This window comes from Benincasa hispida, chromosome 5, assembly GCF_009727055.1.
Source record: "Benincasa hispida cultivar B227 chromosome 5, ASM972705v1, whole genome shotgun sequence".
Classification (NCBI taxonomy): domain Eukaryota; kingdom Viridiplantae; phylum Streptophyta; class Magnoliopsida; order Cucurbitales; family Cucurbitaceae; genus Benincasa; species Benincasa hispida.
In genome coordinates this window covers 28100083-28126974 of record NC_052353.1, presented here as the reverse complement: position 1 = coordinate 28126974, position 26892 = coordinate 28100083, and the positions used below count along the sequence as shown (strand labels likewise).

The 26892-nt window shown below is 34.9% G+C and overlaps 1 pseudogene; it reads left to right on the top strand.

Moving 5' to 3' along the window:
• On the top strand, nt 1-21474 carry LOC120077279 (annotated as a pseudogene).
• Nucleotides 21475-26892: the final 5418 nt, after the last annotated feature.

Sequence of the window (26892 nt, the reverse complement as noted above, 5' to 3'; positions counted from 1 at the left end):
AAAGATCTTTATGGCTTAAAACAAGCTCAAGAGCTTGGTATGATAGACTTAGTAATTTCTGCTTGAGAATGGATTTAAAAATGGGTAAAATGGATACTACTCTTTTTATTGAGACTAAAGAAAATTGATATGCTTTTAGTACAAATATATGTGGATGATATTTATTTTTAGTTCTACTAATCCATCTTTGTGTGAAGAATTTTCCTAAGTGTATGCATAGTGAATTTGAGATGAGTATGATAGGAGAACTTAGCTTCTTCCTTGGACTCCAAATCAAACAACTCAAGGATGGTATTTTCATAAGTCAAGAAAAATACACAAGGGATTTGCTCAAAAGATTCAAATTCAATGAAGGTAAAATTGCAAAAAACTTCTATGAGCACATCCACTAAGCTGACAAGGATGGTAAGTGTGTGGATATAAAAACTTATAGAGGTATGATTTGGATCTTTACTTTATTTAACCGCTAGTAGACCCGATATTATGTTTAGTGTATGTCTTTGTGCTAGATTTCAATCTTGTCCTAAGGAATCACATTTACATGCTGTTAAAAGAATTTTTAAATATTTGATTGGTGCTATTGATTTAGCCTTATGGTATCCTAGAAATGTTGAATTTAATTTGGTAGGATATTCCGATGCGTATTTTGCGGGTAGTTTACTTGACATAAGAAGTACTAGTGGGACTTGTCAATTTCTTGGTAGTTCCTTAGTTTTTTGGTTTAGTAAAAAACAAAATTCAGTTGCTTTATCCACTACCGAAGTAGAATATATATTGCAGTTGCTAGTTGTTGTGCTCAAATTCTTTGGATGAACAAACTCTTTGTGATTTTGGATTAAAGTTTGATAATGTGTCTATATTTTGTGATAATACTAGTGCTATTAATTTGACTAAAAATCCTATACATCATTCTAGAACAAGCATATTGATATTAGGCATCACTTTATTAGTGAGCATGTGCAAAATGATAAATACTAGGCTCTATAATCAATTAGCGGATATTTTTCCAAGCCTTTGAATGAAGAAAACTTTTGCAAAAATAGGCTTGAGCTCGGTATTATTCGTTGTGATGCCTCTTGATTTTATAATTTTACTTGTTAGATTTTTTAGAAGGCATTTTGATAGGGGGAGATATGGAAAGCATGTGTTAATATTGTTAGGGGGAGTTGTGCTAAATTTATGTTCATGTTTTTAAGGGAAACATTTATGTAGTTCTAAATTTTTCTTAATTATTATTTTTGATGATTCCAAAGGAGGAGAAGTTTAAGAAAAATATGCTATAAATTTGTTATGATTTTGATTATATTAATTAGGGGGAGAATTTATTTTTTTTTTTAGTGAATTTTAAGAATGATATTTATGGTGCTATGTTGAATTTTATTATGTGTTACATATGGTTTACATGTATTTCAATGTATTTTTCTTGAATGGTTTGTCATCATAAAAAAAGGGGGAGATTATTGGCTTTTTGGCCCTTAATCTCAAATTAATTAATTTTAATTAATTAATTAATCAATGTTTTGATGATAACAAACATAATTTTTAATTACTGAAAATCTTAGTGTTTTAATATGTCCATACGTAGAGCTCGGAACAACGATTCCAACACCTCTTGAATCACTCAAATCAGAGCTAAAATGAAGACGATATGACCGAAACAAATCTATAGAGAAAATACCGTGGTGGATGATGTGGCATTATCAGACCATTTGCATGTAGACATGTAGCACCATATTGGTTGAATGGTTGATCATTAAGAGATTAACATATGATGGACTTTAGATTTTTGGATTGATTTAAAATAAAAAAAAATTAAAATTTAAAAGAAATTTAAAAGGAAAATAAATTTACTATTATTTTATGTTTGTGTCTAACGACTAGTTTTACACATAGTATGTTTTTTATTTTTGAATCGACTTTAAAGAGAATGAATTTAAAAAGAAAATGAATTTAATATTATTTTATGTTTGTGTCTAACGGCTAGTCTTTAACACATGGTATGTTTTTTATTTTTGGATTGTCTTTAAAGAGAATAAATTTAAAAAGAAAATGAATTAAAAGGAAAATGAATTTAATATATTTTATGTTTGTGTCTAACGGCTGGTTTTTGACACATGGTATGTTTTTATTTTTTTTTATTAATTTTAAAAAGAAAATAAATTTCAAAAGAAAAAGAATTTAATATTATATTTTGTTTGTATCTAACGACTAGTTTAGTTTAAAATCTCCACGATTGATTTTTCCTTTCCAAAATCCAATGGTCCAAATTATTGTGGTTTCTAAAAATTTTTCCATCTTTATATAAACCATTTTCCTCTCCAAATTTTAAACCAACAAATTTTACATTTCACAATCCTCCAAAACTCAAAAGTTCCATTATTGCTCTCTCTAAGTTCCCAATTTTTTTTTCATCTTATTCTTGAGAGAGTGTTATTGTATTGTGAGGATAAACTTGTTGAGTTTTTAAACTTTTAAATCCACTCTAGTGAGAGGTTTAATGTGTTCTTAAAAAATTCCAACATTTGTAACGATTTGATCCTAAACCGTGTAAAGGATCGGGTTTGCTCTTCAACCCGTAAAATGAGCGGTGGTGTAACGGTTGGGCTCTAATCCGAGGAAAGAGTCGAAAATTTTTTATTCAAATTCCCAAGAGGTGCTTGGGGAGTGAAGTAGGTTAAGTTTGACCGAACCACTATAAAAATTACGGTGTCTTCTTCTCTAACTCTTTCCTTTTATTTTTGCAATTAATTTAAGCAATTTATTGTATGTTTTTGTTCTTATTTATTTGCAAAAATTTGATAGAATTTAATTATCACATTTTTTGTCATCTTATTTGTTGCATAATTTGAATTTTTCTTATTATTTATAAAAAATGTATTAATTAGTTTAATTGGGTTAATTTAAAAAAAAAAGTTTAATTAAACTCTATTCACTCCCCTCTAGGGTTGCCATATCTATCCAACAGATAGGACCTCCCTAAAAATAATATAAAAGGCTAACTATTACAAAAAATAAGTCAACTAGTTTGAAACATGAGAACTGAGTCTTGAACTGCACGAACCGAACCACTCTTCAAAGAACACCTTGCAACTGATCATGTAGCAAATGCACCATGCGTCGAGTATGAAAATATTATGCGATCGTGTAGCAAATGACTATGCGATGAGCATGATAATCTACATGATCGTGTAGCAATCAAGCATGCGTCGAGCAACAAATTACTGTGCGATCTTGTAGCAAATACAATACGATCATATAGCGAATTTTACACGATTGTGTAGCATTAGCTATGCGATCGTTTAGCAAATGCTACACGATCGTGTAGCAAATTCTACATAATCACATAACAAAAGCTACTCGATCGTTTAGCTATAGTTGCACGATCTACAACCTCTGTTTCGTCTTCTCTATCGAAACTATGAACTGCAACCCTTCTTTGAAGCCTCATGAGCGACTCAATACTAACAAATTTTCAGACTCGATTGCAAGAATTATGCCTAAAAACACAGGGGCCCTTACAAACCAACTTTGTAAATTTAAAGAAAGCCTTAAATCGATAGTTCTATACTGTAAACATCCATCAACAAAGCCATCCACAACCATTCATCACATAAACAGAATGCAGATTATAAAACTCACCAACACTGTAAACGATTCAATACATGAATGAAATTTGGAATCAGAAACCTACAACCTGACTCTGATACCAATTGAAGGAACTCGTATGAGGATAACCTTGAGCGTAAGTGGATCGACCAAATTCTATTAATTATTGAATACAAAGTTTACAGTAAACATACAACTAGATATGCATTTACAATTAAATTACGACATACTTTATAAAGAAAAGGGTTTCAAGAAACCTCACCTTTGAAGAACTTTTTCTTCACGAATTTTCCTCGAACAGTCACATACAACTTGAAGACCTTCAAAATTAAACTCGAACCAAAAACCCGGACACTTCCACAATAGAAATCTTGGTATTCTCAGGGTGAAAACCCAGAAGTGGTGGACTTTGAATATTTTGGTTTAGAGGGAAAGTTTAGGTGGACGAAGAGGATTGAGAAGTATCACACAAGAACTCAAAAGTAAGATAACATTTCTGTTAACAATTCTGAATCGTTTTTCATCAACGTAGAAGAAGAAGAAAAAAACAATTTTCTTTTATTTTTCTTGCCATAAAGAATAACCACCCCCACTAAAGTAGGTGGAGAGAAAAGATGGGGAAGCGAGTTGTAATTCTCTTCCTTACTATCAAAATAATAATAAGAATATAAATATAAATATGATAACTAAGTTATCCTATATATATATATATATATTATATTATATTATATTATATTATATGTTATATCAAATATAACATATAACCTATAGTTTTAATATTGTATTCATATACAATATAGCTATAGTTCTTTTCTCTATTCTATGACATTTAATATAAATCTTATTTATATTAAATTTAACAACTATGAATCGCATTCATAGAAAATATATTTGAATCTCATTCAAATATTTATTTCCTCCCATTAAACTATAATATATCAAATACATTATGACAATTATATCATATATAATTGTAACAATTTAATTATATCATATATAATTAAATCCCTCTATTAATTTGAACAATTAAAATTAATCCAAAAATTTATTCTCAACTAAATCTTATTGAGCTACAAAGGGGACCTCGTGGACCTGTAGCTTGAAGCTTCAATGATACATGAATAATTAATTAATCTCTTTAATACATTATTGACCATCCGTTAACTGTCGGGCACTCCACTAAAGATCGACAGCTGCACTCTTCGCACTATAGATATATTTCTGTGTCCATTGGATATAACCAATCAAGTACAATGACCCTTCACAAATTGCTTGTAAATACAGCTGGACCAAATTATCGTTTTGCCCCTATAGTTACATCTAACTCCGTAAGTATCACTAATCCCTCTAATGAACAAAAGATCATAGTCCTACTATGAATAAACCTTTATCGGGCTAGGAGAGGGTGCGGTGCCACATTGTTCAAGACCCAGAATCAGCCCTTAAGGGAGCAATTTATCTACTTACCTCTGCTTTAAGGAAGGAGTAATTTCATCTTGTGTAGCTGTGTTCCCAGCTTCCCAATTAGACGAATCCCAAAAATGGTAGGCTTGTTGAGTCGGCGATTTGGCCACTCTCACCCATTCAAATTAAAGGACTGCCCTCATAGGCTAGAGTATACAACTCACTCAGGATTTAAGTCATGTTACCTATGGTCATCCTAGTGAGATGTAACTCTCTATTATGAACAGTGTTATATAATGAGACTAAACATTTCGTGGTCTGGTCTTATACAAACTCCATTGTATAGAATATCCTCGCTTGCATGTGTAATACATGAATGATTAGGATCATATCATTTGTAGCACTTTACAACCGTTGTAATCACTACGAAGTGGGCCATACTCGTGGTATTACCAGGATAAGGTACCTAACCTTATCCATCTATTATAGACCATTTAGGTTATTACTGAAACATAATCCACCCGTATATCTCCACATACACGTTTAAGTTAAAAAGATAACATTGGTTTGTGGTTAATGCAACTAAAATATCACATATTTTATAGACAATGAATAAAAGATCAAATATTTTTATTAAATACGAAATGAGTTTGTTCATATAATGTTTACAAACTATAGGATCCTATGAGATTTAGGGCATCAATCCCAACATTACATAATTTAGATTTGTGTATTTCAAGTACCTTAAAACTCAAACTAAAGCATTACAATGATGAATCAAAGATATGTATACACCAATGATACATGAATTTAAATGTATTAATGATAGACATATCAACATTATATACAACTAAATTGAATCAGTATTTACAATGGTTTGAAATGCAATATTTGCAAAGTCCACACTTCTATGTTTTTGGAGAAAAGTTTCATTTTATTTTAGATTTTAAGAGGAAAAGTAATCTATAGATCATATATTTCATAAATTTCTTTAAATTTCTTTATTTTTTTAAATAATACTTTTAGTGTTAATTTTGAACAATTCTATCCTTTTTTCATTTATTGATATTCCGTTTTTAATATTCATTTTTTCATATTAATGAATCTCACTTAATGTTGGAGAGAGATGATGCATTTATTATGGACTGAAAAAATGTATTTAATATGATTTTTTCTATTTTCATGTTGAGACAGGAAGTACATTCAATATGATTTTCTTATTATCAATTGGATAGAGAAATATGCATTCGATATGATTTTTTCCATTTTAAATTAGAAAGAGAAAATGCATTTAATATGATTTTATTTTTCATTTCGTTTTTCATGTTTGATTTTTGATGAATTTAATATGATTTTATTTTCCATTTCATTTTTCATGTGATTTTTTATACTATGTGATATATTTTATTGTTTGTTTTCATGTAATATATTTCATTGTTTATTTTGTGCATAAATCGTAGTTATTATAATAGTATGCACTTCTAATTAGATATCACTTGTACATGTGATATATTTCCCCAATGTTCTAAGAACGGCAATATATTCCATTATTTGTTGGTGTATATATCCTAAATGTATGTGCTTCTAATTAGTTATTGCTTGTGCCTGTAATATATTCCTTCAATGTTCTAATATGTATGTCAATATTGGAATATTGTCTTAAATGTTTGCAAATATTCCAATCAATATATGAAATATACCGGTAAGATTGATTATAAGTTCAGCATAAATTACAATATGTATCATAAATTCCATTTATATGATAATATATATCATAAGTTCTATTTAGGTAACCAGAAATCCCAATAAATCAAAACCTAACATAAGCTCAAACTTCAAATTCATTTTCAAACCAAATAATTTTCAAATATGAAAGCTATCTACCACAGTATATATATCACGAATGGACTCAATATTCAATATATATGTGTATATATCATAAAATAGGAAATCTAAATATATAAACAATTATATACATCACAATATATATAAAAAATCAAAGACTCATATATCATCAAATCGAACCAAAGTGGTGTTACTGAAATGAACAAACCATGGTAGTGAGATCTGAGGAAGAAATTTCTTTATAAAAAAATTGGACACAGGTTACTCTCGACACCATTTCTGACAAAGACCTACCAACTGGTGGACGATCCTGCCACTGACGAATGAGTGCCATGTGGCCACTAGTGCAGATGGGATTGGCGGCGAGATCTTCATAGACAGGAATGGTTATGAGATCGAAAACGAGATCTGGGTTTGGTCAGAAAGACGAGAGAGAGAGTCAAAAGAGAGGATTTGAGAGAGAGATTGAAAAAGATGGAATTGGGAATAGCCCAGGGTTTTGAGAAAGAGATTGAAAAGATGGAATGAACATCAGTGCATAAAACCCTAGAATATACATGAGGGAGAGATATACAAAACCTTAGTATTTTTTCAAATTTGTTTATTTTATAAAAATCATGGATGAGGCTCTAATGATAAATAGATAGCAAAATTAGTGAAAATGTGTAATCTATTGGACTATTTTTGCAATAAATTGAAGGTAGAAGACAATAATATAATAATTAAAGGATGTAGAAAGCCTCTTTATTTTATTTTCTAAATTTGCAAGGTCAAATAGTATGGCCCATTTATAACAATCCATAATAGTGACTTGTCTTAGTCTTGTAAGTGCCCCTAAAATATTTGAATGGGCATTGTTGACTAATTTATTGTTATTATTTTATATTACATTAAGAGTGGTAGAGAAAATAATTTGTAATATCTAATTAACATTATTATCCACATTAATAACCATTCATTTAACTATTATTATTCTAAACAACACAGAGAGTCTAGATTTTTTCTTGCCAAACTCATGTATGCCCTAGTATAATCCTTCCAAATAAATCATGCAACAAGATATGGCTTTTCGGCTTATAGTATGTCTCAACAATTAAACCTTTTCTTAATGTTTTTCAGTTTTAACTTGTATGTCCCTAAGAAGGAAATGTTTTAAACTGAATTGGTGTTGGTTTGGATTTTTAATCAAAATTGGCTAATTGGGCTATTAGAATTTCTAATAGGTTGAGGGATCGACAGATTCAACATAATTAATTGGTGCCAAATGAAAGAAATTGCATAGGAACTCTCCCTTGCTCTAGAAATTAGATAGACTCATATCCTAGATTACATTTACCCTTTTATTTGAATTTCACACATGCTATCTCTTCCACATCGAAACCCCCCATTTATCACTCTGGTTAGAAAATTAATTTAACAAAACCAATCATGCTTCTTTGCGGATCGACTCGAGGTTACCATTATTGCTATGTTTAAGTAGTGATAGGAGTACTTTGGTATTTACAAGTTTCGTTTTTGATATGTCAATGATTCCACCCTCGTTTCTCTCTGAGTGTTCACGATGTGAGATTCATGTTTGGCCTCATGATACCCTGGGAGCATCCCCCTTAGGATGGTGTTTGCATGAGTCAATATCAAGGTGAACGGAGAGAGTGTTTATAGTAACTGGGTGAAGGGTGTGTGTTCTATGGTCTCCTTCATTGGTTCGTACCGTGAGATCATTCTTGCACTCCCTCATGGCACCCTGAGAGTATCCCCCTTCAAATGGATTTTATGCAGTTGGTCAATATCAAGGTGAACTCCATAAATGGATAGGACCACTTTAGTTTTTTCCCCCAATTGGATTTTTTCCCCTTTGGATTGGCTGCTTAGGACAAAACTCTAGGGCCTAAAATGGCGGGTCACATTTACGGGAAATTGTTAACAAAGATAATGATTTCTTGACAAAATCAATGATGGCTAGTCGTTATAGGAGGAAGAGTTTTTCTGGTATTAACTGGTTAAGAATGTCTCAATTCAGAGGAGGGATAAATTAACCACCCTTCGGCGGCTTTTTTTCTAAACCTTTGGATTGTCATTGTGAAACTAGATGTCACACGAGGTTTATATTAGTTTTTCTAAACCGTATTAGATGTATGTTTTTTCAACGAGTATTTGCTTAAAACCTAACGTAGGTCAATATGTTTTTTGTTTTTAGCAACATGTTTGATTTTTCGTTAAATACCTCTAGTTTAACCGGTTACATACAGTGGAAAGAGTCTTGTAAAACATATTTCGTGGTAAACGACCTCGAGTTTGTCATGGTTGAGGAGTGTCCTCAAGTCCCGACCCTTGATGTACCACGAAGTGTTTGTAAAGCATATAAGTTGTGGATGAAGGCTAATTCATGGGCCCGACTTGACATTTTGGCTACCATACCTGATGCTTTGGCCAAAAGGGTTGAACACATGGTCATTGCACGTGAAATCATGGACTCGTTGCAAGATTTGTTTGAACATCAGTTCTTACTTTTCGAGCACAGAGGGATGGATGACAAAGACACCAGCAGTGTCAGTTCCCAAGTTAAACTCTAGGAAGAGAAAGCAAGTATTGCTAACTCCATTGAAGTTCCTCAACGAGAAGTGTTCTTTGACATTGAACTTAGAGCTTATTTAGGTTATGATACTGATCCCACTACTTTTCGAAAGAGGAAGATGTCTAAGGACAGTAAAGGTGATTTATTAGTCCAGGAGACGTATTTGATAGAGAACGATGATTCTGCATGGATCATTGATTCCAGTGCTACTAATCACGTCAGTTTTTCTTACCAAGGATTCAGTTCCTGACAAACGTTGCCACAGAGAGAGATGACTCTTCTAGTCGGTACTGGTGAGGTTGTTTAAGTTATTACTATACGCAACCTGAAGTTGTTTTTGGACCAAAAATGTTATCTGTTACTGGATAATGTTTTCGTAGTTCCTCATATCAATAGGAACTTAATCTTGATTTCTTGTCTCATTGAACAAGGTTATATCGTCTCCTTTTCTGAGAGTAAAGTGTTTATTTTGAAGAATGGTATGGAGATTGGTTTTAGTTCAATGGAAAGTAACTTATATGTACTAAGGCCGTTAGTCATAAAAGCCTTGTTTAATACTGAAATGTTCGGTACAACGACAACAACTAAAAGACAAAAGGTTTCTCCTAAGGAAAACACCAATCTTTAGCATCTAAGGTTAGGTCACATCAACCTCAATATGATTGAGAAATTGGTAAAATGTGAACTTCTAAAGAGTTTAGAAGAAACCACTTTTCCGGTGTGTGAATTTTGCCTCGAAGGCAAGATGACCAAATGACCTTTTACTGAAAAAGTTTACAGAGGAAAGGAAGCCTTGGAGCTTGTGCATTCAGATCTTTGTGGTTCGATGAGTGTTAGGGCTCGAGGTGGGTATGAATATTTCATGTCTAGCATAGATGATTATTCAAGGTATGGGTATCTCTACCTAATGCAACGTAAGTCTGAAGCCCTTGACAAGTTCAAGGAGTATAATGATGAGTTGAAAACTTGTTAGATAAGAAGATAAAAACACTACAATCTAATCGGGGTGGAGAGTATATGGATCTCAAATTCTGAAACTATATAATAGAACATGGAATTACATCCCAACTCTTGGCCCCAAGTACACCTCAATATAATGGTGTATCGGAAAGGAGAAATAGAACCTCGTTCGATATGCTTCAGTCTGTGATGAGTTATGCTCATCTTCCATACTCGTTTTGGGGTTTTGCAGTGGAGACTGCATGCTACATTCTGAACATCGTTTCCTAAACAAGTATTTCTAAAACACCTTTTGAGCTATGGAGAGATCGTAAAGGTAGTTTATGCCACGTCAAAATTTGGGGATGTCGATGATGACATGCAGAAATGCATGTCATTTTAGGCCTTTTACTTAGAATTATAAAGGCTGTTAAGCATAATATGAGGCAGTTATGTTAGGAATTCATAAGAAATTGAGTTTGCGTTGATCATGAATCTCGGCTAACCCATTATTATGTGTTATTATGCGATGAATTGTTTATTTTTGTAGCTAACGCAGGAAGTGGATGCAAACGCGGAAATCGGACTGCCGCATAGACGATCGCATGCGGAGAAAAATCTCCATCGTAAAGGCAAACACGTTCGAACAACGCATGGGTGTTGCGATAATAGGCCGCATGCGTCCATCGCCTGGGAGTTGTGCTCGTCAAGCAATTGCGGTCATCGTGTCGAAGTTACGATATTAAGCGAATACGGTCACTGAATAATTGCGGCTACACGATAACGCATGATAAAGGGATTAATGCAAGGTTGGTGGAATGAACGCATCAACGCATCTACCTCGGGAAATCAAAAGATGATGTTGACATTTCACTTACCACGTCATTAGTAGCAGAGATTCAGAAAGGACTAAACACGCTGTGAATGTCAGAATCAGAGCAGTCCATTAATGTTGTCGGCGAATCAAGCTCTATATAAAGAAGCTGATGAGCAGAATTCCAACTGGTATGGGGATTACCCCTGTAACCCAGGGTTTTCCTTGCGATCCAGACAAATGCTTGAGAAGAAGCTTGAGAGTTTTTCACCTCCTTCATTCATTCTGAGTGATGACTGGAGCCTTCGACCGGAGCTAGATCTCGGGAGAGTTAGCTCTACCGCCCATCAATGGCACCACCGGCCGCCTTGACACACATCCGCTAAAAGTAAGTGTTGCTTCCAGCCAATCATTTCATTTTCCCTTCTTTTCCTATATTGTATTATATGAAATTTTGTGATTAAGGAATTAATACATTATGCTTTCAGTGCATTTCTATGTTCCTTCGATTCCATCTCCATCTTCTTTACATAGCATCCTTAATCTTCATTGCATCACTTAGTAAGATTGCTTGAGTATTGCATTCTTAGTCGTGCGGATTAGGGATATGAAGCATGTAGCAAACCATCGAGCGGTGTGCATTGTGCGAGTATATGAGAAAACCTTATTTGTTTAGTGTGAAGCTGTGGCAATGCCTATCTATAGGCTAACGCATTAATTGTCTATGAGTAAAGTCAACAACAACCAACTGCCTGGGGGGTAAGTGGTTGGTCGCATTATGCAATGTAAGTCATTGTTCACTAGAGACAAGAACAATCTTATGTCAGCAAAGTTCATGCAGTTATCTTGTCCTATGAGTGCATCATTTATTATTTAGGCATACTTGAGATAGTAGTCTAAAACCCAAATCTAAGACTCGAGAGAGCGGATTAGAACGCATAGGCAAGAATGGGGAACTTAAAGATAAGCTCCGTTTGCTTTCACACCATATATTCACCCTAAGATGAGATATTGCATGCCTTCAGGAAGTAGGATATGGTGGTTATATGCGGTCATCTCGACACTTATGCATACCCACCCCCATATGTCCTAGATTTAGGCTTTAGTGTGTGTGGCATGATCGCATGGTTTGTGTTGACTAAGGTTGCCCTTGCGGTCACTCTTAAGGGTTGCAATGAAATCATCTCCACATTTTATCCATTTTCCCATTCATTTGTTTCATGTCATGAGTTGTCGTGTATCTACCTTTCTTTCATATTCTCATTGCGTTGTCTGTTAGCTAGAAGTATGAGTAGTATTAGCTTAGCAATCCCTCTATCATTCTTTTATTTAACCACCACATGCACATTACCGCATTCATCTAGCTACAAGTCCCTGTGTTCGACCTCGGATCACCCGAGAAACTTGCGTTCGCGTTATACTTGGCGTGAGCGCAAGGAAACTTGTGACACGACGGCGATGTCATCGCATACATTTGTAACGAATAGTCATTCCAACACATGACACGACACATGATAAACAACGCATACTTTAAGAACATGCATCGTATATTGTGTCCAAGGGATTTTAGCTGTTGAGAATTTGACATCTAATTTCTCGTCATCAAGTTTTTGGCGCCCTTTTCGGGGACTTGGAGCTAATTATTTGTTGAGTTTTGTGTCTCTGCAGGCAACCTTTGTATCTTGGGTATTTCAGCTTGTGCGACCAGGTTTGCAAACAATATTGAAATGTAGGCGATGCGTCGAAAGTCAGTATTGACCCCAAGGTAGAAGGGCAATCATTGCAAGAGCTGAAGGTAATTCTAAGCAAATGGTGGCCAACATGCGCCCAACAATTGCCAAGAAGTTCCAATGGTCAAGGAAACTTGACCCAAGTAGTTGAGAGCTATCTCTTGCATGGAAGACTCCTTGCGGTGACAACACTCCTACATTTCCAGGGATGTCTTCTACTCTATTTTTACCTTGCTTTCTTAGTTTAGGTTATTTTTATTGTTATTGTTATTTTGGATATCTCAGTGCACAGTACAACGGAAGAATTCCTTTAATCTTTCAACGCATGGCTTCGATCGCGTGAATTCCAATGCATAATCGCATGCATTGTTTTGCCTAAGGTATTTTCCTGTTAACTTGTATGCCTTATCCTTTTGAAATTCATTCTTTCCCGAGTGCGCTGCTTTTTGGTGTTTCTATGATGGTACGTATAATTTACCGTATCTTCTAATTAATCATCGCAAGACCCTCTTTACTTTTAATAGCTTCTTTCAATTTTGAAAGTCTCAAGTTTTATTTTGTGCAAACCTTCACTCAAACATTTATTACCGCATTCTTGTGAGTTTTTTTAGCTTTTCAGTGAGAATCCTGCCAACCTCTAAGCTTGGAGGTGGCAGCAGTCTCGAAGAATTGTGTTCATTGCATTGCGATCATTTAAAAAAAAAGAAAAAAAAAAGAGAAGGAATTTTGAGAATAATAACTCCACTGTCAACACAATGGGGAAACCCATGTTGATAAGAGTTAAGGTGTGAAAGGAACTTGTTTGTAGTTGGATGTCCGCATGACACACGTGGGGGCAAGCTAAAAAGAAGGTAAGTCGCTAGGAACAATGCATTAGCGCAACTCCTCTGTCTGGCGCAAGCCAAATCAAGCAAGATAAAAGTTTAGTTGAATATGGAACGCAACCGAAGTTGGATGCCCGCATGACACACGTAGGGGTAAGCCAAAACGAAAGGCGTAACCAGGTTCAATGTCGCAGTCGAATAAGTCATCGCAAATTTTTGAAGTATTTTGAACGAACACATTCTCAAAAGCTAAACACAAAGTTACGGAGAATGAATAAAAAGTTTTTGAGCAATGGCTTGCTGGACATAAACTTGGAAAATATTTTTTTGAAGAACCAGCCAAAGTGGAAGAGAGCATTGCGGCGATGGTTAGAGGCATGAGTAAATTATGTTCTGAGAAACTGGTCATCGCAAAGGAAAGCCAGAAGGTGAGATAGAATTTCTTGAGTATAACGCATGCTTGAGGACAAACATGATTTTAAGTTTGAGGGTGTGATGACATGCAGAAATGCATGTCATCTTAGGCCTTTTACTTAGAATTATGAAGGCTGTTAAGCATAATATGCAGCAATTATGTTAGGAATTCATGAGAAATTGAGTTTGCGTTGATCAGCATGATGAATCTCGGCTAACCAATTATTATGTGTTATTATGTGATGAATTGCCTATTTTTGTAACTAACCCAGGAAGTGGATGCAAACGTGGAAATCGGACTGTCTTATAGATGACCCCATGCGGCGAAAAATCTCTATCACAAAGGCGAACGCGTTCGATCAATGCATGGGTGTTGCGATAATTGGCCGCATGCGTCCATCGCATGGGAGTTGTGCTCGTTATGCGATTACGGTCATCATGTCGAAGTTGCGGTATTAAGTGAATGCGTTCACTGAACGATTGCGGCTACACGATAACGCATGATAAAGGGATCAATGAAACGTTGGTGGAAAGAACGCATCAATGCATCTACCTCGGGGAAATCAAAAGATGATGTTGACATTTCACCTATCACGCTGTTAGCAGCAGAGATTCAGAAAGGACTAAACGCGCCGTGAATGTCAAAATTAGAGCAGTCCATTAATGTTGTCGGCGATCCAAGCTCTATATAAAGAAGCCGATGAGTAGAATTCTAACTGGTCTGGGGATTACCCCGTAACCCAGGGTTTTCCTTGCGATCCAGACAAATGCGTGAGAAGAAGCTTGAGAGTTCTTCATCTCCTTCATCCATTCTGAGTGACGATTGGAGCCTTCAACCGGAGCTAAATCTCAGGAGAGTCAGCTCAACCGCCCATCCATGGCACCACCGGCAGCCTTGACGCACATCCACTAGAAGCAAATGTTGCTTCCAGTCGGTCATTTCATTTTCTCTTCTTTTCCTATATTGTATTGTATGACATTTTGTGATTAAGGAATTAATACATTATGCTTTCAATGCATTTCTGCGTTCCTTCGATTCCATCTCCATCTTCTTTACTTAGCATCCTTAACCTTCATTGCATAACTTAGTGAGATTGCTTGAGTATCGCATACTAAGTCATGTGGATTAGGGATATGAAGCATGTGGCAAACCACCGAGAGGTGTGCGTTGTGCGAGTATGTGATAAAACCTTATTTGCTTAGTTTGAAGCTGTGGCAATGCCTATCTATAGGCTAACGCATTAATTGTCTATGAGTAAAGTCAACAACAACCAACTGCCTAGGGGGTAAGTGGTTGGTCGCATTATGCAATGTAAGTCATTGTTCACTAGAGATAGGAACAATCTTATGTCAGCAAAGTTCATGCGGTTATCTTGTCCTATGAGTGCATTATTTATTATTTAGGCATACTTGAGATAGTAGTCTAAAACCCAAATCTAAGACTCGAGAGAGTGGATTGGAACGCATAGGCAAGAATGGAGAACTTAGAGATAAGCTCCGTTTGCTTTCACACAGCATATGCACCCTACGGATGGGATATTGCATGTGTCTAGGAAGTAGGATATGGTGGTTGTATGCGGCCATCTCGACACTTATGCATACCCACCACATACATCTTAGATTTAGGCTTTAGTATGTGTGGCATGATCGCATGGCTTACGTGCCCTTGCGGTCACTCTTAAGGGTTGCAATGAAATCATCTCCACATTTTATCTATTTTTCCATTCATTTGTTTCATGTCATGAGTTGTCATGTATCTACCTCTTTTCATATTCTCATTGCGTTGTCTGTTAGCTAGGAGTAGGAGTAGTATTAGCTTAGCAATCCCTCCATCATTCTTTTATTTAACACCGCATGCACATTACTGCATTCATCTAGCTACAAGTCCCTGTGTTCGACCTCGGATCACCCGAGAAACTTGCGTTCGCGTTATACTTGGCGTGAGCGTGTGAAAACTTACGACAGGGCACATGGTCATCGCATATATTTGTTAACGCATAGTCATTCCAACACATGACCATGATGCATGATAATCAATGCATACTTTAAGAACATGTATCACATATTGTGTCCAAGGGATTTTAGCTGTTGAGAAATTGACACCTAATTTCCCGTCATCATCCGACCCATGTGCTTGTGACTAACCCGAAGATGTTGGAACCGTGTTCGAAAGTTTGCCACTTTGTAGGCTACCCAAGGAAAACGAGGGGTGGATACTTTTATGATCCGAGTTAGAACAAAGTGTTTGTTTCTACAAATGCTATCTTCTTGGAAGAAGACCACATCAGGGATCATAAATGATGGTATTTTTTGTTTCTATAAATGCACCGTGGGTGTCCCCCTAAATGATAGTATTTTTGCATGATGCTTTATTCAAACTCCAACAATGGATAAGGTGTCTTTAATTTGATGTCCCAATCAGTTTTTCCTTACAGTTGGCTCATCTGGGCGGAACTCTAAGACCTAAAAGGAGGAGTTACACTTACAAGAATTGTTAAACGGGTTTAACAAATTCTGGATCGAATACTGGTGACAGATAGTTACAAAAACAAGGAGTTGTTCTTTCTATTGGTTGAGAATGTCTCATTTTAGTGAAAAAGCACTTGTCACGCTATGATGACTTTTGTCCTGTCTCATTAAAATATCATTGCAAAATATATGTCACTTAGGGTATATAAGACATTTTTTCTAAAATTGATTGGTTGTCTTGTAGGTTTAATTCAAGTAAACTAATAAAAAAGAATACGTAGGTTTCAACAAATTTATTTCACAATGACTTCTGCAACCTTAAATCTACTCCTAGCTGATAAATTAACAGGCAAAAACTACACTTCATGGAAAAACACGATCAACGCAATACTTATCATCGATGACCTTCATTTTGTCCTGATGGAGGTCTGTCCTCCATTCCAACTCCAAATGCTGCTCGAAATGTTCGAGAAGCATATGAGCATTGGATACGGGCAAACGAAAAAGGCCCGAACGTATGTCTTGGCGAGTTTGTCCATAGTCTTGGCCAAGAAGCATGTGTTTATGCTTACAACTCGTGAGATCATCAAGTCCGTGAGGGTAATGTTTGGACAACCGTCCACACAGCCTAGGCATGATGCTCTAAAACACATCTTCAATGCCTGTATGCAAGAAGGGATATTTTTTTGATAACATGTTCTTAACATGATGGTTCACTTCAACGTGATGGAGATGAATGGGTCCATTATCGATGAAGCCAACCAGGTTGACTTTATTTTGGAATCTTTACCTAAAAATTTCTTAGACTTTTATAGTAATGTTGTTTTGAATAGGATTGACTACAACCTAACCACCTTACCCAACACATACCAAAGGAACGAGAGGTGGTTTCTTTTTTGACCCTAAAGAAAAAAAAGTACTTATATCGACAAACCCTACTTTTCTAGACGAAGACCAAATAACGGAGCACAAGCCTTACAGTAAGGTTGTGTTGAATGAACTTTCCAAGAAATCTACTGAACCTTCAACAAGAGTTGTTGAAAAACCTAACACTTCAACAAGAGTTATTGAAGTTGGATCATCTAGTAGCTCAAATCCACCTCAAGTGTTAAGGGAACCTCGATGCATTGGGAGGGTTGCGAACCCAATTGTCCATTATATGGATTTAACTATAATCCTAACTATGGTAGCCAATGAAGATGTTGAGGATCCATTGTCTTATAAGAAGGAAATAAAGGATGTTAACAAAGATGAGTGGGTCAAAGCTATGAATCTCAAAATGGAGTCGATGTACGTCAATTCAGTTTCAGATCTTGTAGATCTACCTTATGGGGTTAAACCTATAGATTACAAATGGATCTACAAGAGAAAATATGGTGTTGATGGGAAGGTGCAAACATTCAAGGCTAGACTAGTGGCAAAAGGTTATACCCATGTTGAGGGAGTTAACTATGATGAGACTTTCTCACCTGTTGCCATGCTTAAGTTTGTATGAATCCTCTTGTCCATTGTATCATATTATGACTATGGGATTTTGTAAATGGACAACAAGACTACCTTTTTGAATGAAAATCTTGAGGAGACCATTTATATGGAGCAACCTGAGGGATTCATAACCTAAGGTCAAGAGCAAAAGGTTTGCAGGCTTAATCGGTCCATTTATGGACTGAAGCAAACATCTCGATCTTGGAACATAAGGTTTAATTCTACAATCAAATCTTCTGCCATTGATCAAAATGTTGATGAGCCTTGTGTATACAAGAAGATCATCAACAATTTAGTAGCTTTTCTAGTGTTATATGTGTTGGGTTTTATGTCCTAAAACTCGTGGTATGTAAACAATATAACTTATTCTGAAAGGTCAATAAGGTGTTATTGAATAGATGTTTTGATTAAGATCCAATAAACCTAAAACTCTTTTGACTATTGAATGAGTACTTAAACTTTATGTGGAGACATAAAGATGGATCAAATTCGAGTAAATAGTCAAAATTATCTATAGTACATGGATAAGGGTGGGTACCTTATTTTGGTAACACTATTGAATGCGGTCTGCTTTGTAGTTATTACAAGGACTTGTAAAATGCTACAAACAAAGTGATCCTAATTCGTTCATGTTGGGGCATGAGGAGTGGGGATGTCCTTGTGCAAAAGGGTTTGTACAAGATCGGATCATGAAACTAGTCACGTTGTTTACTGTTTAAACAAATTCCTCTAAATTTTCTAAATTTACAAAAAAAGAATGATGGAAATGGAAGATTTAACAAAATTCATGTAAATATGGTTACCCGATAGAATCTAACATTTTAAAATTCTAAAAATATGGGGAAAGATTCAAATTTGAAGATAAAAACTAACCTCTTCATCGTGGAAAATAGAATTCTCAATTTTCGAATCTAAACTATGACAAAATTTGATTATTCAAGTATCAACAAAATTAGAACATTCTCATATTTTCCTATATATGTATGTAAATATATTGAACTTTTTTTTTTTTTAAAAAAAAAAATAATAAAAATGAAAATAAATATTTTAAAAAACATTGAATGTTAATATAAATTATAAAATCAACATTTTAAATCAATAAACAAGCACGATGTTTTACTTTCTTTGTTAAACAAGTATATGAATTTCCTATTTAGTAAATACTTATTTATTTCTTTCTTTTTCTCTTAGAATCAATTTCTTACAAGAAGACTAAAGATTTGAAATAATAAATCACCTTATCATACCACTTATTTATTACAATTTTAGTTTTGATTTATCTATTATTAAAAATATTATGACGGGTTGTTAGGGCAAAATAGGAATTCTCAAACGTTTAAAGAGCAAAAAGGAAAGAGAAAATTTTAATAAAATATTTCTAACAAAATTTTAGTTTTGATTGAATATTTATTAAGTTTAATTATTAAGTGTTCGACATGAACTGAAGTAATTTAATAAATATTGTTTAAAACTATATATTTATTGTGTCAAGTGAACTATATTTATCGTAAATTTTTGGAAAAAAAAAATATGCCTCAAATATTTTCAATTGCATCACCCCATTATGGTTGAAATCTTAAATTTGATTAGATACTGATAGAACGGTGCAGCCGCCTAACACCGGGAGAGAGAAAAAACCAAGCTAAGAGAGAGAAACTGCCGCCACAAATGAATCCAGTTGGAGTGGGTCTTTTGTTGCGCCAGTGGAGCTGGTTTGTTACCTATTCACAGAAGGTGGCTGTTTAGGGGTGTTGTGCTTGGTAAGTCCATGGTGGACGCATGGTGTTGGTGGCCGAATAATGTTGTTAAGAGTTGTCTAGACGGGATATGAAGAACATGTCAAACGCATGGTGTGGATGGCCGAGAGTAAGGGCAAGGCATTAGCCAAGGTAATTAGAGGTGAATTGATCGTTTGAGGGGCAAGTCAATGCCTACACATTGAAGCCATGTGATGGCTAAGTCATTGTGAGGTTAGATAAGGCCTCATGGATGTATGTGGCAAAGTTAGCCTAGGTGAGGAAGTTGCATGCATTGATTGCGTGTGTTCGTTGGAGAAACCATGCAACGGCCTAAGTATGGATGCTGAGCACATGAAGGTATGCATTGGCCAAGAAGGGCATGCGCCAAGGAAAAGCCATGCGTGGGGAAGGAGAGAGTGGCCAAAGGAGGACATGCAATGGACTTGAGTTTAGTGAGAGCCAAGAAAGAGTGAAGTATTGGACGAGAGCATGCGTTCTGAGAGGGATGCAGCCATAGGGATAAAGCATGCATTGACAAGGTGTGTCTTAGAGAGCAAGGATAAATTAGCAACTCTTTTGAAGCAGTGGTTAACCAAGGGTGATTTGGGCTTCAACGGCCATCAGCCCACCTAATAACCTCCAAAGGCTGTTTTGTTGGAAAATTAGGCCTATTTTAATATTTTTAAAGAGAGTAAACTAGTTATTTTACTTTTAGTTATTTTTTTTTATTAAAATAGAATTTTTGGAGAATTTTTGGACTAATATGGGATTTCTTGAAAAGAAGAGAAATTCAAGGAAACCTGGGCGAGGAGTTATGCTAGGAAAATTCTTGAAGAATAAATAGGAAGACTATGAGTGGTTTTTATTATTTTTTTTTTATGTTGAATTGTATATATATGTATATGTGTTATTTTTGGGAAGTGTGTTTTTTGAATTTTATTGGTTGATTTAATTCATGATATTTTACTTGATGTGACTTTAATTGGAAACTGAGATTGTACCCTGAGGAATTGTTAGCGTGCCTATGGCACATTTAGCGAGTTATAAGGGTATTGGAATTATTTCCACAACATTCATGTTGGGAATTCACGGGATTACCCGAGGAGATACATGATCATGCCAGGGTTATCTAGATACCAGGCTGGAATGGTTGCATTGTTGTTGTGATGAATATCTTCGTATGAAAATTGTTTTCCCACAAATGACTTCCTAAATCAAACTTGTTTTCATTTTTGAAAGGTACCACTCATTGGGCTTTCTAGCTCACGTTTTCCAATGTTTTACTTTCCCCCCAGGTAGTGGGAAGTAGAACATTATGGAAAAAGCCACCCAAGGATTGGAACTGCTACTCTCTCATAGTGTGGGACTTCAACTGGGTTATCTTTGAAAGTCATTAGGATTGTTAATGCTAATATTGTATTATAGTACAAACCTTCTAACTGTTCATAAAAATTAATTAGGTTCTCATTTATTAACTATTTGTGGAATGGTATGAAGTTGGGCAGTTGGTATCACAAGGGTTGTATCAGCTGTCTTCACATCTCCTTCTGAGTCTGGGAGACAAGGCTCGGGAGGGGATGTTACAATAGGTCCACCAGGTCCCCTCATTAGTTCACTAGAGGATATTTAAGAGGGATAATTTGAATTTTTCATATTAATTTGAGGAAACTATATATCAATGTGACTAATATATAATTAATTATGAATATGATGTATAATTAAATTGGAAAGTAATATTTGAATAAGATTCAAGTTAATTAATTCAAGTGAGTTCGATTCACAAACAATTAATTAATAGAGAAGTTTTACACATATACATAGTATGTATATGGTAATTAAGTATATACAGTAAATTGGGTTTAATTAAATGGATTAATTAAATAAATAAATGTTATTTAATTAATTATAGAAAAGGAAAATATTAGGAAAAGGATTTGGCCCATCTCTATATAAAGACCTCCTTATGGCCCTTTGGGAAGACACGCACAACATAATACACAATACCATAGTGTTATTGTGCAAAACCTTTTTTCCTAAGCCATAAAGAAAATCCTTTTTATTCTCCAAAAACCCTTTTCTCCTCTCCCTCTCCCAATACTTGGATACCACCTATCTCTCAATTGGAATCCCAGAGAATAACAATATTACTCTTGTGATAGTGTTCAAGATTGTTCAAGAAGTTGTTTGTGAACAAGGTTGTTGGAGATCTGTTCGTTAGAAATAGGAGAGGTTGTTTGTGACACTTGGGAATTTACAAAAATAAGAATCGTTCTAATATTTGTCCTAATGCATGCTAATTTTTATGTTTATATTCTATTTGGTATAATAATTTTATTTAATGTAAAATCGATTTGCAGGATGCAAGACATTTTAACAAAACACTTTCGCTACGGGATTCAATCCATTCAAACGAAAGCTGAAAATTTCGATCACGATTGAGATGTAGGAGAAATGTCACGATTGAGATGTAGGAGAGATGAATCGATGTGTGAGGGTAATATGAGCTTTTCTTTTAAAATTCAAGGTAAAATAGGCCGTGAAAATTTCTCCAATTATACACTCATTTAATATAGTATTGATAGCTGGCATCATGTCATTTTCTTCCTCCTCAACAGTGGAAGCATATTCATTCTTAGCATCATCAATCACTGCATTTATAGATTCCAACACTACATGTTCAATTGTTGTAAACTCGATAGACTCTGATATTCACAGAGTATCCCACAAATATGCCTTCATCAGATTTAGAATCTTACTTCTTTTAAGTCTCCCTATCCACCACAAAGTAACATAAGACTGCCAAATATATGAAAGTATTTGATATTTGGTTTCTTTCGTCACCAAATTTTGCAGTTTGTGCAAGACGTACAAGGAAGTAGAGCAACTCTTTTATGAATATGACATGTTGTATGAAGGGCCTTAGCCCAAAAGTGATAAGGCAACATTTTTGCGTAAAGCATTACACAAGCCATTTTTTGTAGAGTTCAACTTTATGGCTCCACCACACTATTTTGCTGAGGAGTTATAGCGGCAGAGAATTCATGATGAATACCTTCCGAATTGCAGAAATATGAAAATTGAGCATTATTAAATTCTCACCTATGATCGCTAAGGACTTAGTTGATATGAAGGTTTTTCTCCTTCCGAAGCAGTAAGCATAGGATTTTGAATGCCTTAAAGGCATCATACTTTTTCTTGATAAGTGCACACATGTGTACCTTGAAAAGTCATCAACACACACAAGAACATATTGTTTCCCACCGTGATGTGAAACTTGCATGGGCTTCATAAGATGCATATGAATAAGTTGTAATATACGATTTATTTTTGTATGGGATACCTGTTTACGAGAAACTTTAATTTGTTTACCTACATGACATCCCCCATAGATGACTTAATTATCCATATGCAGAAAGGGAAGATCGATAATGATATTTTACGAAACTGCCTTCTGAATAGTTAATACTAACATTGCCAAGTCATCTATGCCATAAAACATTCTCATCTCAAATAGAGAAATTGCACACCTGTCTAGATACATTGGGACAACACAAATAAAAGTTATCAAAAGAGTGTGTATCTATATGACAAGAGTTTGGTCATTATTTGGGACAACACACTTATCCTTAGTAAAATTGACACTGAGACCTTAATCAGAAAGCTAACTTATGCTAGTGAGATATTCAGGAAGTTCTTCAACTAATATAACATCATCCAACAAAAGTAGGATGGGATATTGAAGTTTCCCTTTCCGAATAATCTTCCTAATTACACCATCACCAAAAGTGACTCGTCTGGAATTCATAGTCTTCAACACCGAAATATAATTCTTCTCATGAGTCATATATCGTGAGCTCCCACTACCAAAGAACCAATAGATGTGAAAACAACAATGCACCTGTTGGAGGTATCTTTGACATGTAACTCTTGTTTTGTTCTAGAACAACTTAAATCGGTAGGGTTGTGTTTCTGAGTTAATGAGGATCTATTCCAGTTGTAATAGTACCCATGTAGACGAAAATAGAAAGGACTTATGTGGCCCATTTTTCCTCAATAATGACGAATTCAGTTCATCTTGTATGATCTATTTGTTTTATGAGCAGAGTGATCGATAGTGGATATTGAACGTTTGCTAGGAACATTTTTGCACTCTAATAAACTTCATGTTTGCCCTCTAATAAACTCCATCTTTTATTTTTTGTTATAAGAGACTCTCCAGTCAACTTTGTACCCTAGACCAAAGTGTCCTAAACTAGATACATCACTAGAACACTCACCTTTTGTTAGAATCATATCAAGCTTCTCGGATCCAAAGTTAAACATTCTCATTGATTTGCACATTGAGTCTTTTTTTGCCCGCACTTTATTCCGTTCACGATTCAAATCAACAATAATGGGCATGATTTTATGGTTATCAATTAGAAGAGATTCAATCAAGTCCTTTTAAGTAACAATAGATTTTGCATCCTCTTGCCACTTTTGACGTAACATAGGATAAGAAAGATCACATCTCAAGTCAAATTTTCTTATTTTCATTGCTTACGAACACATCAAGGTTAGGATTTTCATATGAAGAAGTAACAAACAATATATAATTGATAAGAGCTTTAACATCCTCCTCGGATTCACAACTTTCTCCAAAATCGTCATCAGATTGGCTCATGACATAACTTTTATCTTTATTTTTTAGAAAATTTGAACACTCAAATTGGAATTGTCCGTATCCATCACATGCCCTGCATCGAAGATTTTTTCTTCCCTGGGCTAACACCATATCAAATTTTGTCAGCATCCTTTATGAAATTTTGTGATCTGTAGTGTTTTGTAGATGTTACACCACTTGTCCTACTACTTCGAGGAACATAAGTTCTATATCTCTTCTCAAACTGCTTCATCACTCTGTTAATTAATTGTGTTGATAACAATGATATTAAGTCAGTAAGAGAATCTTCTGATGCTCCAATAAAGATGGCGCTAAGAGCATGAGATTTTCCAAGAGAAGCTTCATCACTTGTCTCAGTCATCCACTCAATTTCAGGTTTTAGAACCTCCTTACTATCATCAATAGTTTAGGGATGAGACAAACACAACATATTTTCCAGTCTTGTAGTTAATGGGCTTCATGAATGCTTTCATTCAAGCCTTGTAATAAGAGTACTTGGCGCCATCTAAAACAGGAGGTCGAGCAGTAGAATCACCTTCTTTTGTTCCTTCCATGATCGATGCATCTAAAGGTGACTCGGTCTGATATCATTTGAAGTAAAGGTTATTTACCACAAAGTATAATGATGTCTCACACAATACATCAACTTTTGTATGAACAAGCAGAAAATCAAATAAATAAACTCTAAAAGATATAACACATGGGTTGGTAACCCAATTCGGTGTTATACCACCTGCATCTGAAAGCAATATGCCCAGGAAATATACTTTTACTAATATGAAGTGATGCATGAATAACTTCACTTAGGCCCAGAATCACCTGCATCTGTAAAATAGACGGTAAATATAGTGATGCGTGAATAACATAACTTGATGAATGATCACTTAGGCTCTCCCTAAATGTGAGACCTCCTCTCAAGTAAACTCAGGCGCCTCGTAATTATGTGTATATAAGTGAGAAATTACTTAGACTCCCACTAAGTATGAGATTCCCTCTCAACTGTAAGTTTTGCTCCTTCTAGTGAAGATCAATTCACTTGATGAACTTAGGCTCCATCTAAGTTTGAGAAGCTTCCCCTAAGAACAAGCCAACATTCTCACGAAGCATGCTTCCGTGTCGATCTAGAATACAATCTCAAGATCTTCAAGAACTATGAATTACAATCACGGAGATTGGCATGCAACCACAATATTCAGCCACCAGCTTACAAAGCGAAAGACTTCAATAAAAATATTCAAAAGTGACAACCCTAGAAAGACAACAACATGCTCTTAAATAGGTACAACGAAAAAGGAAAATACGCCATTTAAAATTTGTAGAGTATAAATAAGGAAAATATCCAAAATAAATAAAAGAATAGGATATTCCAAATAAAGAAAAAATTATCTATAGGATCAACATTTTGAGCGATATCTTGCGAGACAATTTTTGAGCTATCTAGCAAGAAAACTTTTAAACAAGTATAGCAAATTTCAAATCTCTAACAGTTTCGGTGTACTAACTTTTTTATATTCTTTTTTATGCACCTTTCTTTTGTGTATTTGTATGGGTTTTAATGTGATTTCATCTACTAAAAAATTGAATAAAATACATAAATTTTTAAATATTTGATAGGTCTATTCAAATCTATTGGGTTCTTGAAAAAACTATCATTCATTAGATATAGCTTTATTTTATTTATTATTTTTGTTTTTGAAAATTTAAAAAACAAAACAGGGTGGAAAATATTTAAGATTCAATTGCATTCATATAAGACTTTTCAAATAATTAACTAATAGAAATTTAATATGCTAAAAAATCAATACATAAATAATTAAATAATGTCTATTGATGCATTATTTTATGCGATGAAATAATGGAATAGAATGCGATGGTGACATGTACATTGTGCAAACAAGTTTTCTCAGCAGGACCCAAGTATAAATCCTACTGAGTTTCCTGGTAAGCCCAGGGTCGAACTCAGGGACTAAGGAAAACAAGATGCGGTGGTAATTCTTAGATTACTTTGCGGTAACAAATAATTCAAGGAGTTGGTTGGTTTGTTGTTTACAGTATAAAAAGTATGCAGCAGATTTGAGATAAGAGTGATTGTGTGATAGATATACTGAGTAAGCGGCAGAACGGGTTAAGAAGGTCTTTATCTAGCGTTTCCCGAGAATGTGTTCAAACTATGCGATCATACTACACTCATACGACAGCAAATCATCTTCCAATACAAATGCAGTGGCTCCAAATTTTAGGACGCATGCAATGAATGCGATAGTGTCTATAGAGCTTATTCCTAAGTCTCTACTTCTTGCCTATGCGATGATGCGAGATGCACACAAGGACAAGGTGACTGCATACAATTATAACCTATCTCTAATATGCATGTGATGCGTTAAT